Source organism: Haliotis rufescens, unplaced genomic scaffold (genome assembly GCF_023055435.1).
Source record: "Haliotis rufescens isolate VD_foot unplaced genomic scaffold, xgHalRufe1.0.p SCAF_12, whole genome shotgun sequence".
NCBI classification, from domain to species: Eukaryota; Metazoa; Mollusca; class Gastropoda; order Lepetellida; family Haliotidae; genus Haliotis; species Haliotis rufescens.
Genome location: NW_025963802.1, coordinates 38,318,333 through 38,335,189, shown reverse-complemented (window position 1 = coordinate 38,335,189; position 16,857 = coordinate 38,318,333). Strand labels below are relative to the sequence as shown.

Genomic DNA, 16,857 nt, shown 5'->3' with positions numbered 1-16,857 from the left:
CGCCACCATAAGCAATATTCCAGCTGTATCACCACCATCAGCAATATTCTAGCTGTATCACCACCATCAGCAATATTCCAGCTGTATCCCCACCATCAGCAATATTCCAGCTGTATCACCACCATCAGCAATATTCCAGCTGTATCCCCACCATCAGCAATATTCCAGCTGTATCACCACCATCAGCAATATTCCAGCTGTATCACCACCATCAGCAATATTCCAGCTGTATCGCCACCATCAGCAATATTCTAGCTGTATCACCACCATCAGCAATATTCCAGCTGTATTCCAGCTGTATGGCCACCATCAGCAATATTCCAGCTGTATGGCCACCATCAGCAATATTCCAGCTGTATCACCACCATCAGCAGTATTCCAGCTGTATCGACCGCCACCATCAGCAATATTCCAGCTGTATTCAAGCTGTATGGCCACCATCAGCAATATTCCAGCTGTATGGTCACCCTTAGCAGTATTCCAGCTGTATGGCCACCATCAGCAATATTCCAGCTGTATCACCAATGGTTGACCACCAGGGTACAACATGACACACAATCAGTCGTCACCCGACCATCCAGTCCCCATTTATGTCAGCCTGTTTTAATAATTCTAAGTGGTGCCTTTTGCTTATAGCCCAAATATAAGTCACAAAACCAAACCAAAGATATATCTTCAAAAAGAATTCCATCTCCTAACCATATGCCCAAATGTTATCTCTAAAAAGAACATTTTCTGCATTTTTTTCTTCAAATTTCTTATTGTATCAATTTCTTGAGGGAAGTCATCAAGTTCCTGTTATCCTTCCTGGACACAGTGGTGTGGCTTTGGAACCAATAAATAATCAAGTAATGCCATTGTTAAACCAGTGGTTGATAACATGAGCATCATTGAGGTAGGTCATGCAAAATCTGTAAGTACCACATCCCCATGTCAGCTTCCTTACTAGCATAGTGTGCTGGGGATCTTGTATGCCCAGGAATTCCCATGCAGTAATTTCTTTGGGACCAGAGGAATAAGTTCACAGGAAACCCACAATGCCAAATAAACCCCCCATAATTCTCAGGAAAGCCACTATTCCACTTGAAACCCACAATCTCACAGAAATCAACATTCCCACTGGAAACCCAGAATCCAACAGGAAACCTACAATCAAACATTCCAACAGGAAACCCACAACCCAACAGGAAACCCACAATCCCACAGAAACCCTCAATCCCACAAGAAACCCTCAATCCCACAAGAAACCCTCAATCCCACAGAAACCCTCAATCCCACAAGCCTAGGGATTGAAGGTGTGAACTCTTAGAAAGTAAGTTTTTTAAAGTTTTGGTAAATTCACAAATTTGATTCTGGTGCATGAAAACATAGCAACTGAATTTGTTGAAACATTTCCTTAAACAAACATCCAGAACAACCAGCCCCAAACATGAGAGCTTCACCACATTATGTTCAATGTCTGCTGCTAACACAACAATGTCATCCCTCAACAGTTGGCCAGACACAAACTCAAACCCTCAGCTCTTGATTAAAGACAAAAGGCAAATGTTATCTGTTAGTTTTTTTCCACTTGGCACACCCTTGGCACCAGTCATTAGGTTTAAAGTACTATAAATAAATCCGTTATTAAATGATTCCATGTCACAAACCGCAGGCCCCTTACGACCACGTTACACATTTACACAGCTGCATTAGCCAACTTTGCCGCCAAGTCAATGAAGCCATGCTGTCAACAATTATTTTGGGAAACCCAAGTTTTCTCTGAAAGCATTTGATTAAATATGAGATTTGCCTGTCAGCAATTTTATAATAATTTTAACCCACAGGTTCGGATTGGGTTCTTTGTAAACTACTTTCTCAAATACAGAGTTTAATTTCACTTTCTTTCGGTAACCTGGCCCACCACTGGTGACACTTGGCTTGTGACCCACGATCTCACCATTAACTAGATACAACTAAAACATAAACTAATATTCTTTTACCTGAACCTCCCAACTCATATCATGCATGTATCTTGAAAGCTGGGGCAAAGAAAACTTATTGGATGTCTTGACAAACAGTCACAATATATTACCACTTGTCAATTACATGCTATCTGTGTTGCACCTGGATTGGACTGGAGGGATTGTTGTATTACTAATCACAAATCACACAACTTCGACATCACCTATGATCCATAAAAATAGCAATTTCCTTGAAATCCAAGTTAAAACTACTGAGAGATGAGCAAGGGATGAGCACCGTAGCTCACCTGGATATGAACTTTAAAATGGACATAAATAGCTTTTACAATATGGCTGATGAGGCCGCCATATTGAAACTGGCATTAGAACCTCTTGAACACATTCAACTGTCATTTTTTCTGGAAACTTGCATGTGAAGTTAAAGCTACATTGCTTCAGTGGTTTCAGAGGAGATGATGTTTGACCATGCAAGGGAAAACAATTTTGAGAGAAGTTTGAAGCACGGTCAAAGTACAAAGGTCAAAGTACAAAGGTCAAAGTACAAAGGTCAAAGAAAGATTACAATACAAAATATCGTGAAAAAACGGAAAATATGTTTTAGTACTCACTACTCACTAAACATGTACCTATTTTCATTAAATTTTAAACATAGAAGAACTCAAGGCAAAAATTAAATTACAATCTCGCAACAAATGGAATATAAATGTTGAACCTCACTACTGACAACATATTTACCTAATTTCAATATATTTTGAACAAAAATGACCATGAATAATAAATCAGTTTTTCATATTGCTGCCCATATTGAAAACCCGATTCAGACCCTAGAACAAACTGTGTGGAACACACACATAAATGAAATAAAATTAGAACCCTATCTCAGTCACTGTAAAGTAAGAAAATATCGAGTGCACTTTTCTAAACTAAGATTAAGTAACCATAAATTAAATATTGAACTTGGAAGACATACAAAGCCGACAACCCCACTACATCAGAGGCTATGCTCTACATGTTCAACCATTGATGACGAAAAACACTACTTACTTCACTGTATTAAACACACTCAAGAAAGAAATATACTCTTTGAAAAATTATCCAGACAAAATGTAAATGTAAATGTCCAGTCATGAAGACAAATTATTTCACTACATCCTGTCAAATAATGAAGCAGTCAATATCAACTGCATTTGTTTCCATATATATCATTTCAAACAATAAATACCCCTTCATAATCAACCGTTGACATTTTATGTACAATAATATCATCAAATATGTAATATTGATTGTTTTGTTTTTGTATGTGTCTATAGGAATGTAAATTATGTATGTCTGTATATATGTATATATGAATCATAATGTCTTGTCTTTTAAAATTGCAGCTGCCCTGTAATGGAACATTTCTGCAATAAATATTATCTATCTTATCATAAAGTTTCAATTTGATTGATTACTGTATGTGGTTTCTGGGGAGAAGATATTTACGACACTTTCAGTCAGGTGAGCTAAAAATGCAAGTCCACTTGTCTGACAGTCTAACATATCACACACCCTGCAGTCACATAGGAAAGCCCAAGAGGGGAGACACATAGTGCACGGATAACAGTTATCATCTCTCCTCAAAGAACCCCAAACCCCAAACCATGCCCCTCCCCGTTTAACGATATATGACCATTTTATCTGTCTCCTCTAGATGAAAAAAACCCTGAAAACACAAATGATAATCATGGGTCAGAAATAGCCTTAAATCCTCTCCCTTCCGTGTTTTTTATCAGCACACTGATTGAAGTGGCAATATTCCAGCAAGCCTCTGGAGCATTAAGATATGTGATAGAAACTCCCTCCCTCCCTGCCGAGGCAGTGCTAGATCACACAGCCCACAGCCTGGCATGGACTCTCCCCCCTGCCCAGCTGGACATATCTGGGTCTCACTACACCCTGGGGCTGTGAAAATGAAAATTAATAAAAAGAAACAGGCATCTGACTGTGAAACTGCCAAGGCCTACCTTTTTAACATGTTTGACAAAGAAAGGGGAATAGCCAGAAGGAAATAATCTAACACTATCCTTGAATCTAAGACTATCCTTGAATCTAAGACTATCCTTGAATCTAACACTACCCTTGAATCTATCACTATCCTTGAATCTAACACCATCCTTGAATCTAACACCATCCTTGAATCTAACACTATCCTTGAATCTAACACTATCCTTGAATCTAACACTATCCTTGAATCTAACACTATCCTCGAATCTAACACTATCCTTGAATTCTTTATACTTTCTTTTAGAAAATTCTTCTTTTAAGAACTTTTGCTATATACCAGTTACAAACATTCAAAGAATTTTATGCAGGCACATGTAATTCAGATTTAGTGAACAGTTAACAATATTTTGAGAAAGGTATATACTTTGGATACTCCACATGATGGATCTAACACTGATTCCACGTATTGACAATATGAAACACAATCTGGAGCTCTGATATATAAAATACCTTGACAAGCCATCTCAGTGGTACCATGAATCAAACCTAAGTTTACATATCATACCTTGAAGACAAGAAAGTAAAGTTTAGTTATCTGCCTCTACTATCACATTCACAACAATGACACAACACCAGGATCAAAAGCAACAAAATGAAAATCTTCAAAATAAGAATAATAAAAGGCAAAAAATTAAGTCTACAATCTGTCCAAACGTCTCATTTTGCCACAAAGTACCAACCCAAAGTACTTTGGAGTTACAGTAAGTCTTCATTGTTCAGTGCAAGAAACCCAGACAAGGTGCCAACCATTATCTAGATTGACTATGCCATGAAGACAGAGCTGCTAGTCACTGGAACTCATCAAGATCTCTGTCTGGACATATATTGACCATAATATCCATGGAATATGGCATTCAGCAGGGGGATCATTTCAGTGACTCTTTTTTAGTGAATAAAACGCTGGAATATACCGTTTCTCAAGAGATCAAGATCACTCAGCCAATCAATTTGACCAAGAGCTTAATTGGTAAAAAGGTTTATTCTGTGAGTGAGTGAGTGAGTGAGTGAGTGAGTGAGTGAGTGAGTGAGTGAGTGAGTGAGTGAGTGAGTGAGTGAAACATTTCATATGGCGCAAAAGGCAAAACAACAGTAAACATTATATGAATGGATCACTGAAAATCAGTGATGACACCAGGTATTTGCAAAAAAGGTAAGAATGTCCTGCCCTACCAGTAGCACCCACCACTCACACAATTTGCATAAAAAGTATATGTTTGTTGCCTGACGACGCACAGCAATACTGCCATGCCATGTAAGCCACTGACTGAACGCATGAGAGTACTGCTCCAGATTACTTCACAAGTACCTACTCTCCTGTCATCCCTACGTTCAAATTGATGCAAAAGAAAATGGCTGCCACTGAAATTTAAACATATTTTCCACAAAACTACTCACAATCTCTGGAGAGCTGGTCAGCCTCACATGCCGGCTACATCCGAAATCAGTCACTTGAATGTGTAGCCAGCATCTTGTTCATACATCTATTCTTAGCAGTGGCAACGAGGAGGGGTATCCCTCCTCTCCGAAACCTCAACCAAACTGATCCACAAACACAAATATCTTAACGGTTATTTAATTATCTGCTACATTAATCAAACATAATTGCTGCACAAACACCAATTATAAAATACCACACATATGCCAATACCTAGCTCCACTGTGTAATTTGTACCAATGACATTTAACATAATTGCTGAGAAAATATATAGTCAGTGTAATGGGCCTCATTATAATGATCATGGATGGTCCGGCCTCCATTTACATAGCTGTGGAAACAGAGCCTGTGTGTTCGGGCAGTGCAGTTCAAATATGTAGTGCATGTTTATGATTATTAATGATTGAATTACCGACTCAGAAAATAAATAGTCCATAATCACAGCTCCACTTAGAATACACATTTACATGTATTGCAATGTTGTTTTTTCCCATTGTACATGTTTAATGTTGGCATGACAGTAACAGTGCCTGGGATTATATTCTAGGGTAATTGGAGTCCCACTGCATCAGATTCCTTAAATTTGAGACAGCCTCCGTGGTCGAGTGGTAGAGCGTCCGCCCGGAGAACAGAAGGTCCGGGGTTCGATCTCCGGCCGCGTCATACCAAAAGACGTTAAAAGATGGTACTTGTTGTTACCCTGTCTGGCACTCGGCATTAAGAGGCTAAAACAAGGACTGGTCAGCTCGGAGTCAGTATACTGTGTCTGAGTGGGGTATTAATGTTAAACTGCGGCATGGTATCTCAGTGGGCTAGCACTATAAATCGGCATCAGTCCGGACTAGTACAAGCAGCCACGTGCATGCACGTCGCTATATAAATGCAATAATCTTGGATGCGACGTTAAACCCAATTTCACCTCACCTCACCTCACCTTAAATTTGAAGTGTTTTAAGCTCTTCCATCTTTTATATGTGTTTAGATATGGCCAGACTAATTCATTTTCTAGTTTTAAGTGAAGTAGGCACCAATATCCTGAATGCACTGCTCACTTAAATATGATACATTTCTTCAATCGAAAATAGATTTCAGTTTGTACTATTGTTGAAACCTTAATTAAATAGCATATATTAAATTAAAGAGATAGGTTTTGCTGGGCAATTTCCTGCCCTCAACATTCTGCCCCATTGTAAAGGTATAATCATTTAAGCATCCGAAACTTTCACTGATTTTCACTGAGAGTGGAAAAAAGAGAACTGAAGAAATTGTGATGCATCGCCTTGGACGAACAAAAGTCTCTGCTCCACCGTGTTTCAGCAGCGTTCTGGGTAGATACATCACAAGAATATAACCAACAGCTGTTGTCAGGGACATCCTACTTTAAACTATGCCGTCTGCCCTCTAGCATACCTGATTCAGATCTGTAGAGATCTGTTACGGATAAACAAAACCTGAGAGTTATAAGCAGCTCCATCTTTCATTAAATTTCCTTCTCTCCTGTCTAAAGAGCAGACATAATAAAGTGTGGCATCGAACAAGCAGTAGCGATGTAATTCAGACTCAATATGTTGGCACACTAAAGTATCCCTCCAGACTCCATGTTCTGACGTTTAGTCTGTTTGTATTTCTCCAGCATGGAGGTCTGAACAGGCTAATAGGTGTAATTTCTGTCTCTCATCTTGTGTAAACATATATCTGCAGGGGGAGGGGAAAAAGCATTTCCTCACAGCTTGAGATTTCAAGAAAATGGATTCTGCTAGCTGGAACAACTTGCAGGTGTCCTTGACACTGGCTGAACATAAAATATTCACACCTCAACCTGTGATTTTCTTTTCAACTGCAGAAACAATCAAAATGGCAATGGTTACCTCTTAAATTAATTTAACAAATTTGTGGAGTTGTGACCCCTGCCCATCTCCGTCCATCTTTCACATTTCGTTTCCGGAGCAAAACTTACCAACTGTTCCAAATTTCTTCAGGAAACTTTATATACGCATAGGGCATGGATTGAACTGATGTTGTTTGCTTTTCAGGAGTATTCAAAATTTATACATTTTGCTTTCCATGGCAATACTTTGGATTTAGTTAAAATGATGGTAGGGTTCATTTCTAGAACTCATAAACCATTCAATATATTTTCAGAAAACTTTGTTTATACATCAGGCATGCATTGAACGGTTGCCGTTTAAATTTGCTATTCAGGAATTTTCAATTTCTAATAACAATATTGTGTTTCCACAACAATTTGGACTTGAGTTCATATGTGTGTTGGGATTGTTTTTGGAGCATGATCAATAAAAAAATCCTATTTCTTCATGAAACTCTGAAAACACATCAGGCATGTGCTGATCTCGTGTCTTTTTCTATTCAGGTGCTTCATTGCAATTTCTAGATTCGCGTTTCCAAGGCAATAATAAGTAGTAACAACTGTCCCATTAATCCGACATGGTTGGTTGCAGTTAATTATGTCGGATTAACGAGTATGTCGGATAAACAAAATTAAGTAGTATCAGTGCTCGTAATCGAAAATCGGACAACTACACGAGAGAAAAAAAAGGTTAAAAAATTTCTTCATGAAACTTTATATACATATCAGGTATTTGACCACTTTCTAAATGGCATTGTGTATTCAAAAATAAGTTGGACTTGGAAATGAGGGTTACATTTTATTGAGCATTACTCATAAACCTTTCAATATTTCTTGATGAAACTTTGTATGCCCATCCTACATGACACATCTTCCTGAGGCAAGAGAGTTGGCTGACTTTAAAAGTCCAGTTTCCACCCTTGCCGAACTTGGCTGGAATTACTGGGCTCGATCGTAGCGCCACCAGTGGCTATTACCAGTTATGTCCCTTCTAAGCCTCTCCTATGGACCAATCAGATTCCACCTCTCGTATCACTTGCGTTTGCTTCACACAAAATGGTGGTGCCGAGTCAGGACAATCTGATCGATAATCAAGATCTATATTGTGATAAAAGGGGTCTTACATCCAGAAATGCATCAAATCACGTGTGCACCTTGATTAAAAACTTTAAAAGATCTTGAAAATATATGCTGACAATGAGTTGGCGGTACACATGCTTTGCAAATCATGCAATCGACCAAAACCTGCACAACAGTTTAAGAACCGGATTTCAATTGCGCGATTTTGATTGGGCTATGATGCATAGACTCGTCAGTCCAGCCAAAATGTAACTCCATAATACCAGCCAAGTTCGGCAAGGGTGGAAACTGGACTTTTATAGTCAGTTAACTCTCTTGCCTCAGGAAGATGTATATGACACAACCTTGTGGGACTGCCATGTTGATAGATCCCCAGTAACCTAGGTCTATTTTGAGAGGCAACAACATTGATATGGTGGTCATGCTTGGAGCCTTGGCTGATTGTGTAACATCATACCCCAACAGAGGGATGTGGCTGATTGTGTAACATCATACCCCAACAGAGGGATGTGGCTGATTGTGTAACATCATACCCTAACAGAGGGATGTGGCTCATTGTGTAACATCATACCCCAACAGAGGGATGTGGCTCATTGTGTAACATCATACCCCAACAGAGGGATGTGGCTCATTGTGTAACATCATACCCCAACAGAGGGATGTGGCTCATTGTGTAACATCATACCCCAACAGAGGGCCGTGGCTCATAAAACCGAGCTTATTAAAAACACAGGCACAGATCATAGATCAATTCAGGAATTTGGGGGCTATTTTGGAATTATGATATAGAGATATGGAATTATGATTGAAAATACTATATGTAACATTGCTTTATCAAATGAAAATGACTTTTTATTGAGAAGTACCATTACTTATCCATGTTCTTGAAGTTATTGAAAGCATTTAAAGAATAGAGTGATCACCTTGATTTAGTGATCAATGATAATGTCAGTTGTACTCACAAACTTGAGAAGTAGCCTTTTTTGGTATGAGGTATATATCTTTTTTGTGACTTGAGATTGAATACACATATTTAAAAGGCTGGAGATATATAGACTTTAGTCTACTTTGTTATTTTACCCAACGTAAACTAATTAATGTTTTCAGAAAAACACATAGGGCGTTAACGCCACAGTCTGCGTATCATTGAGACTCCAAATGTAATCATCATGAAAAAATGAACATCAGAAACAAAGAGATGTTGTATCCTGAGGCTTCCTCTTCAGTGCCTTAAAAAATCTGAGGCAATGTGGCTCCTCCACCATTAACAGTAACTTCCTGAAGCTCTTAAACATTCTTAATGTATCTTCAAATCTAGGAAGTTTCGTATCATTCATGAAATAATACACAGACAACTAGTCTAGACTTCACAAAATGTCCGTTTCAAAATATGACAAGCTATGGTTCCATATATGTTGTTGACATACACGCTAATGGCCGTTAAACAATGTGCTGCAACAAACTTGTATATAGTTTTCAATACATGCTTCCCCCAAGAGAGCTATTTTGTCCCCATGTACTACAGCTATGAATGTTTGCCACTGTGGATCAGCTGTCACCAATATGCATGGGCGTGACAGGTTCCAGTTCGGGAGGGGGTGGGGGATGTCTGCCATCACAGCTGTAACAAAATACATGAGGCCACTGTAACCTCACTGACAACTCTCCGTGTAGACTAACATCTAGTCTCTGAAATGAACATATCATACAGAAAAAACAGTTGTTCAGTTATCTTAATAAAAATATAATAAAAGGGAGCCCAGTGACTCTCTTCATTTTCAGATACTACAGTAATATAGACTTGCCTAACATTATAGACTTGCATGGGCTATATTTGATATATATTTGTATCAGGGTCTGTAAGACAAGACAACTCTCCGTGTTCCAGACACTCAACACAGGTTCATTCTGTGATAGAAAGCAGTTTACAGCAAACAAAAGAAAAACCATAGACTCACATCTAGCCTTAATCCTGCACCATGATGGTGGATATATGTATTTTATAAAAAAAAACAATCTAGAAACACATACAAAAGCAAGTCTAGCCAGCTCTAGCTAGCTCTATTCCACATATGAAATTAGTCTGTCTTACAGACCCTGATACAAATATATATCAAATACAGCCCATGCAAGTCCATAATGTTTGGCAAGTCTAGATTTCTGCAGTATCATTAAGATAATTGAACAACTGTTGTTTTTTTCAGTATGACATGTTCATTTCAGAGACTAGATGTTAGTCTACTATGAAATCAGCATAGAGAATTTTTATTTATAATTTTTAGAGGATATTGTGTAATATAACATTTCAGAGACTAAATGTTAGTCTAATCTAGCCTCTGTAATGAACATACTTTACACATAAAAACAGTTGTTAAAAAGGAGCCCAGAGAATATCTTCATTTTCAAACACTGCAGTAAACTAGACTTGCCAAATACTATAGACTTGCATGGACGGTATTGGATATATTTGTTTCAGGGTCTGAATGACAGACTAGAGGTAACATGGCAGGGAAAGTACATGCCCAAAGTAATCTCATCCATGGAATTATTTGAGCAAGCTCCACTTAGATGGAGATACTGATTGGTCTCATGGCTGACCAAGTCAACAAGGCTGCAGGAACCTTGAAATATAAAAGAATGTGTGCTCATCTTTCAGAGTTGTTTTTTTTATATTACAATGTGGCTTTATGTAACAGACACCTGAGTGAGGTGTCGAGCCAGGTGTCCTACCTTGCATCAAGTGTATCAGGAAATGAAGACACCTGTGTTCTTAGCAGTAAAGGAATCATGGGATCAATGAGCCTACATTCATTGCAGCCCGCTCTGCATAATCAAGTCTTTGACAGGCATTTTTAAGTAACTTCTGAAGATCTGGGTTAGAATAGGTCTTCAGCAACCCATGCTTGCCATAAAAGGCGACTGTGCTTGCCGTAAGAGACAACTAACGGGATCGGGTGGTCAGACTTGCTGACTTGGTTGATGCATGTCATCATATCCCAATAGCATGGATCAATGCTCATGATGGATTGTCTGGTCCAGAGTGCTTGATTATTTACAGACCGCCATCATATAGCTGGAATATATTGCTGATTGCAGCATTAAACAACAAACAAACAAACAACAATGTAGTAGTAGTAGTAGTAGTAGTAGTAGTAGTAGTAGTAGTAGCAGCAGACTAGGCTCATCTGGAAAAAAAACACATTCACACTCGGCCATTACATTGATGTATTTGTTGTTTTCTCGATTATTTACAAACTACCATCATATACCTGAAATATAGCATTAAACAACAAACAAACAAACAAACAAACATTATAAGTAGGAAGACCTTGGAGACATACAACTTTCAGAGATGAAAGCTATGTTATTCTTTCTAGCGACGTTTCAGGGCAACTTCTTGCCCTTTCATCACATGAGTGCTGAGAAAGCGTATTGAGTGAATATATATACAGGCAGAGGTGTTTACTCAAGGTACGATTAACGTACAAAGATAACAGAAGAAGCCAATGGGATTTAAAGGAGAGTACCCATTGGCTGACTTGTTTGTTTGGATTTCTATAGTCTCTTGAAGTTTCCGTCTCCAGTAATGGATGTTGGTATGGTCTGGATGACATGGAATCTGACCTTTCAGAAAACCTCATCAACAATCCTGACCATGATATTTCCTGGCAACAAACCAAAATTCTTCATACCAACATCAATCAATCGAAAAAGAGGAAACTTCACTCACTCACTCACTCACTCATTGTGGGATAAAAGAATTAAGATGTACTGTACCTTTGGGCAAGGTGCAAATTTGGTATGTTTCATTCAGTGCTTTTACTCCATGTAATTGTGTGACTTATGCCTATTAAAGGCTTCACTGGTTCCATCTGGGTATTGTATTAATGGAGAATTCTTGTTTGAACTTTGTCACTGAGTTAAGAAAATTTGACATGGACTTTCTGGACAGAAACAGAACCGAAATATCAAAACTCTGAAATGCTTCATTTCAATTAGTTTCAATCATTCCAATGTCCATACTCATTGGCATCCAAAGTTTGTTTGTTGTTTAACGCCCCACTCAGCAATATTCAAGCTATATGATGGCAGTCTGTAAATAATCAAATCTGGACCAGACAATCCAGGGATTGACATCATGAACATCAATCCACACGATTGGGATACAATGACATGCATCAACCAAGTCAGCCATCCTGACCACCCGATCCCGTTAGTTGCCTTTTACGACAAACATAGTCGCCTTTCACGGCAAGTATGGGTTGCTGAATACCCCAGATTTTCACAGGCATCCAAAGGAACTTGCAGGAGATATTATAGGCATCCATTCCTAATTATCATGCAAATGAGACCCAGTGAAATGATTTATGTATACTACTTGTAATAGGGATATTTTCGTCTCTCCACACAAAAAGGATTCTCGCAATATGTCAAGTGTATACTTAAAAATATCTGACACATCTGATTATCCCTACCAAAAGTTGAGCATTATTATAGATGTTATTGCCCCAATGAAGATCTGGTGAGAATTGATCTTCAGCAACCGTGGTGATGCCTGTCTTAAGATGCAACTAATGTGATCGGGAGGTCAGGCTCACAGACCTGGTTGACGCACATCATTTTAACCCAAATTTGTAGATTATTTTTCATGGCCATTACTGGATTGTCAAGTCCAGTCTTGATTATTTGCAGCTGTCTTCACATAGCTGGAATATTACTGAGTGCGGCATTAAACAAACAAACAAAATAAAGAAAATATTTTATTGACTAAATGTAATCATTAGTGTGTGAGTGAGTGAGTGAGTGAGTGAGTGAGTGAGTGAGTGAGTGAGTATGGTTTTACGCCGCTTTTAGCAATATTAGCAATATCACGGCGAGGGACACCAGAAATGGGCTTCACACATTGTACCCATGTCGGGAATGGAACCCGGGTCTTCGGCGTAACGAGCGAACGCTTTAACCACTAGGCAACCCGACCGCCCCAAATGTAATTATTAGCACTCCATCTGTCTGGTATGACTGTGGTGATTGGAACACTCCATTGTACACCCAGCCATTCAAGGTGGGCAGCAATAAAGCTATTTCTACCAAATCTTTCCAAACCTTTGGAAGATAGTCATAACAGCTGAGGTATTTGCTGACAGACATGTTCACAACAAATGATCACATCAGACGCTGATCTTAAACTGTTCTGCCATGTTCCAAAAGTAATTATTATTTCTGATGTGGTGAAAGACATACCATATTTCTTTTCCATATTCCCTATGGAAATAAACATATGTACTTTCTGTTTGTTGTCCAACCTTTCATCTTTCATCTTTAGAAGAACGTTTTTGATGCTGTTCCCCTAGCGTCAGAAAAAAATATCAAAGTAGTGGGTGGGAAAGCAGTTTCTGGGAGATACTGCTTTCCGGGCAACAATAAAACAAAGTGGAACAACCTGCTACAGTTACAACAGGTGAGGTCATAAACATCGAAGATGTTCTGTATTTATGTCCATGATAAACATTCCACCTGACTGTTTAACAGACAGTGAAACTGATAGCTGGCTTATCTGGGAACAACTGTACCGACAATTCTTAAGGGCTTGTTTGTTATTGAAATGTGCAAATGGAACATGTGTTTTTTCGATTTGATATCACGTTAAGGATCATCACAAGTCATCAACATTCAGACACACCTAGTTTAAAAAAGGTTTCTTGCCATTGGCTTTGATTTCTCTGAAGCTGCAAATCAAAAATAGCTGCTGACTCAAAAGTTTCTTTTGGTTATTTGTGGCTATTGGAATTTATTTCTTCTGAGAACCTATTTCTTAATAAAACCACTGATTATTTCCATGAAAATTTGTCACAACTGATCAGTTGAGATCATGTTTTCATTGCTGACAAAGCACAATCATATGGTACCATGATACTTTATCAGATAGAAGCTATGCACGTGAGATAGAATATTTCATGAAGAACTTCCTGTGGCAATTGAGTTAACTTACTGTAAAAGTCCAGTTTCTACCCTTGCCGAACTAGGCTGGAATTTCTGAGCTCAGTAGCACCACCAGTGGCTATTACAAGTTATGTCCCTCCTATTGACCAATTAGATTCCACCTCTCATATCACTTGCATCTGCTTCAAAGAAAATGGCAGTGCCCAGTCAAGACGATCAGATCGATAATCAAAATCTTTATTGTGATAAAATAGGTCTTACTTTGTGTAGTGCATCAAATCCCATGAGCACAATGATAAAGATATCACGAAAAGACTTGGAAAATATCTATTGACGCCAAGTTGGCGGTACACATGATTTGAAAATCCTGCAATCAACCGAAATCTGCCCAGCGTTCCCAAACTGGATGTCAATTTCATTACGCCATTTTGATTGGACCACGAATAGACTCATTAACCTAGACAAAATATAACTCCAAAATTCCAGCCTAGTTTGGCAAGGGTGGAAAGTGGACATTTATAGTCAGATGACTCCCTTGCCTCAGAAAGATGTTATTTGTTAAATCACTTAAATTCATCCCTAAATTAATTATCAGATCAACTTGTTTTGATGGACATGACAAAAGAACAAAATTCAAAACAACATCCACACACACAACATCTCCACAACATTCAAACAGACAACATCTGCAAAACATTCACATACAACATCTCCACAACATCCAAACAGACAACATCTGCAAAACATTCACACACAACATCTCCACAACATCCAAACAGACAACATCTGCAAAACATCCACACACAACATCTGCACAATATCCACACACACAACATCTGCACAATATCCACACACACACATCTGCACAACATCCACACACACATCTGCACAACATCCACACACACAACATCTGCACAACATCAACACACACAACATCCACACACACACATCTGCACAACATCCACACACACATCTGCACAACATCCACACACACAACATCTGCACAACATCCACACACACAACATCTGCACAGCATCCACACACACAACATCTGCACAACATCAACACACACAACATCCACACACACACATCTGCACAACATCCACACACACATCTGCACAACATCCACACACACAACATCTGCACAACATCCACACACACAACATCTGCACAACATCCACACACACACATCTGCACAACATCCACACACACAACATCTGCACAACATCCACACACACAACATCTGCACAACATCCACACACACAACATCCACACACACAACATCTGCACAACATCCACACACACAACATCTGCACAACATCCACACACACAACATCCACACTGAGTGTGCACTGAGCTCCCCCTGCTCTGACATTTTCTGCCGTCATCATATCTGACAGCGTGTGCATGGATGATATTTTCTAAGTGCATGTCAAACTGTGATACATATATTTATAACTGACATTTCAAACAAGTTGACTCAGCGAAGACATCACAATGTTAGCCTGTTCTGTGCACAAGCTTATCAACGTTCTACACTTCTCATAAACAAAATATCAACATTTTATTATCTATGACCTGACTTGGAATTTCCTCAATTTGCTATTCAACGAGATCAGGTAGTGTATCCTTTCTCTGCTTAAGGAACCAAGGATTAAAAACTAAGTCTACTTGTATTTGAATGAGACTGAATGACAATTATCAGAAACAAATCCACCTTTTGGCAGAAGCAAGACCGAGAGTTAATCTACTTTAATTTTAGAAAAAATAACAATCCATATCTACTATTAGGTCAGTTAGAATCAAATCGCCGGCGAGATCTGAGCTTAACTGTTACCATGGTTACATAATGCCCTCAGAACACATTCTTATTATGAAGACACTGGTTTCTTCAATGTCAAAGTCAGCATTATTTTAGAAAGATCACGGTTGCCTGTAAATAATCAAATCTGGACAAGACAAACAAGTGATTAAGAGCATGAACAACAATCAATGCCATTAGGGCGTGACGACATGCAGTCCGACAGCCAAGTTACAGAGTCGGACCATTAGGGCGTGACGACATGCAGTCTGACAGCCAAGTTACAGAGTCGGACCATTAGGGCGTGACGACATGCAGTCTGACAGCCAAGTTACAGAGTCGGACCATTAGGTCGTGACGACATGCAGTCAGCCAAGTTACAGAGTCAGACCCTTAGGGCGTGACGACATGCAGTCTGACAGCCAAGTTACAGAGTCGGACCATTAGGGCGTGACGACATGCAGTCTGACAGCCAAGTTACAGAGTCGGACTATTAGGGCGTGACGACATGCAGTCTGACAGCCAAGTTACAGAGTCGGACCATTAGGGCGTGACGACATGCTGTCTGACAGCCAAGTTACAGAGTCGGACTATTAGGGCGTGACGACATGCAGTCTGACAGCCAAGTTACAGAGTCGGACCATTAGGGCGTGACGACATGCAGTCTGACAGCCAAGCTACAGAGTCGGACCATTAGGGCGTGACGACATGCAGTCTGACAGCCAAG

The 16,857-nt window shown here is 39.2% G+C and overlaps 1 protein-coding gene across 6 annotated transcripts in view; it reads right to left on the bottom strand.

The window, feature by feature from the left end:
- Positions 1-5,541, bottom strand: part of LOC124136555 (golgin subfamily A member 4-like) — a 187,315-nt gene extending 181,774 nt beyond the window's left edge. For 4 of the 6 annotated variants that reach the window (XM_048393603.1, XM_048393604.1, XM_048393605.1 and 1 more), the window contains exon 1: positions 5,403-5,540. The gene's annotated coding sequence lies outside the window, so the exon portion shown is untranslated. Of the gene's footprint in view, positions 1-5,402 lie in introns of all 6 variants that reach the window. The other 2 variants (XM_048393602.1, XM_048393612.1) reach the window with 1 other exon arrangement.
- Between the last annotated feature and the right edge of the window lie 11,316 nt (positions 5,542-16,857).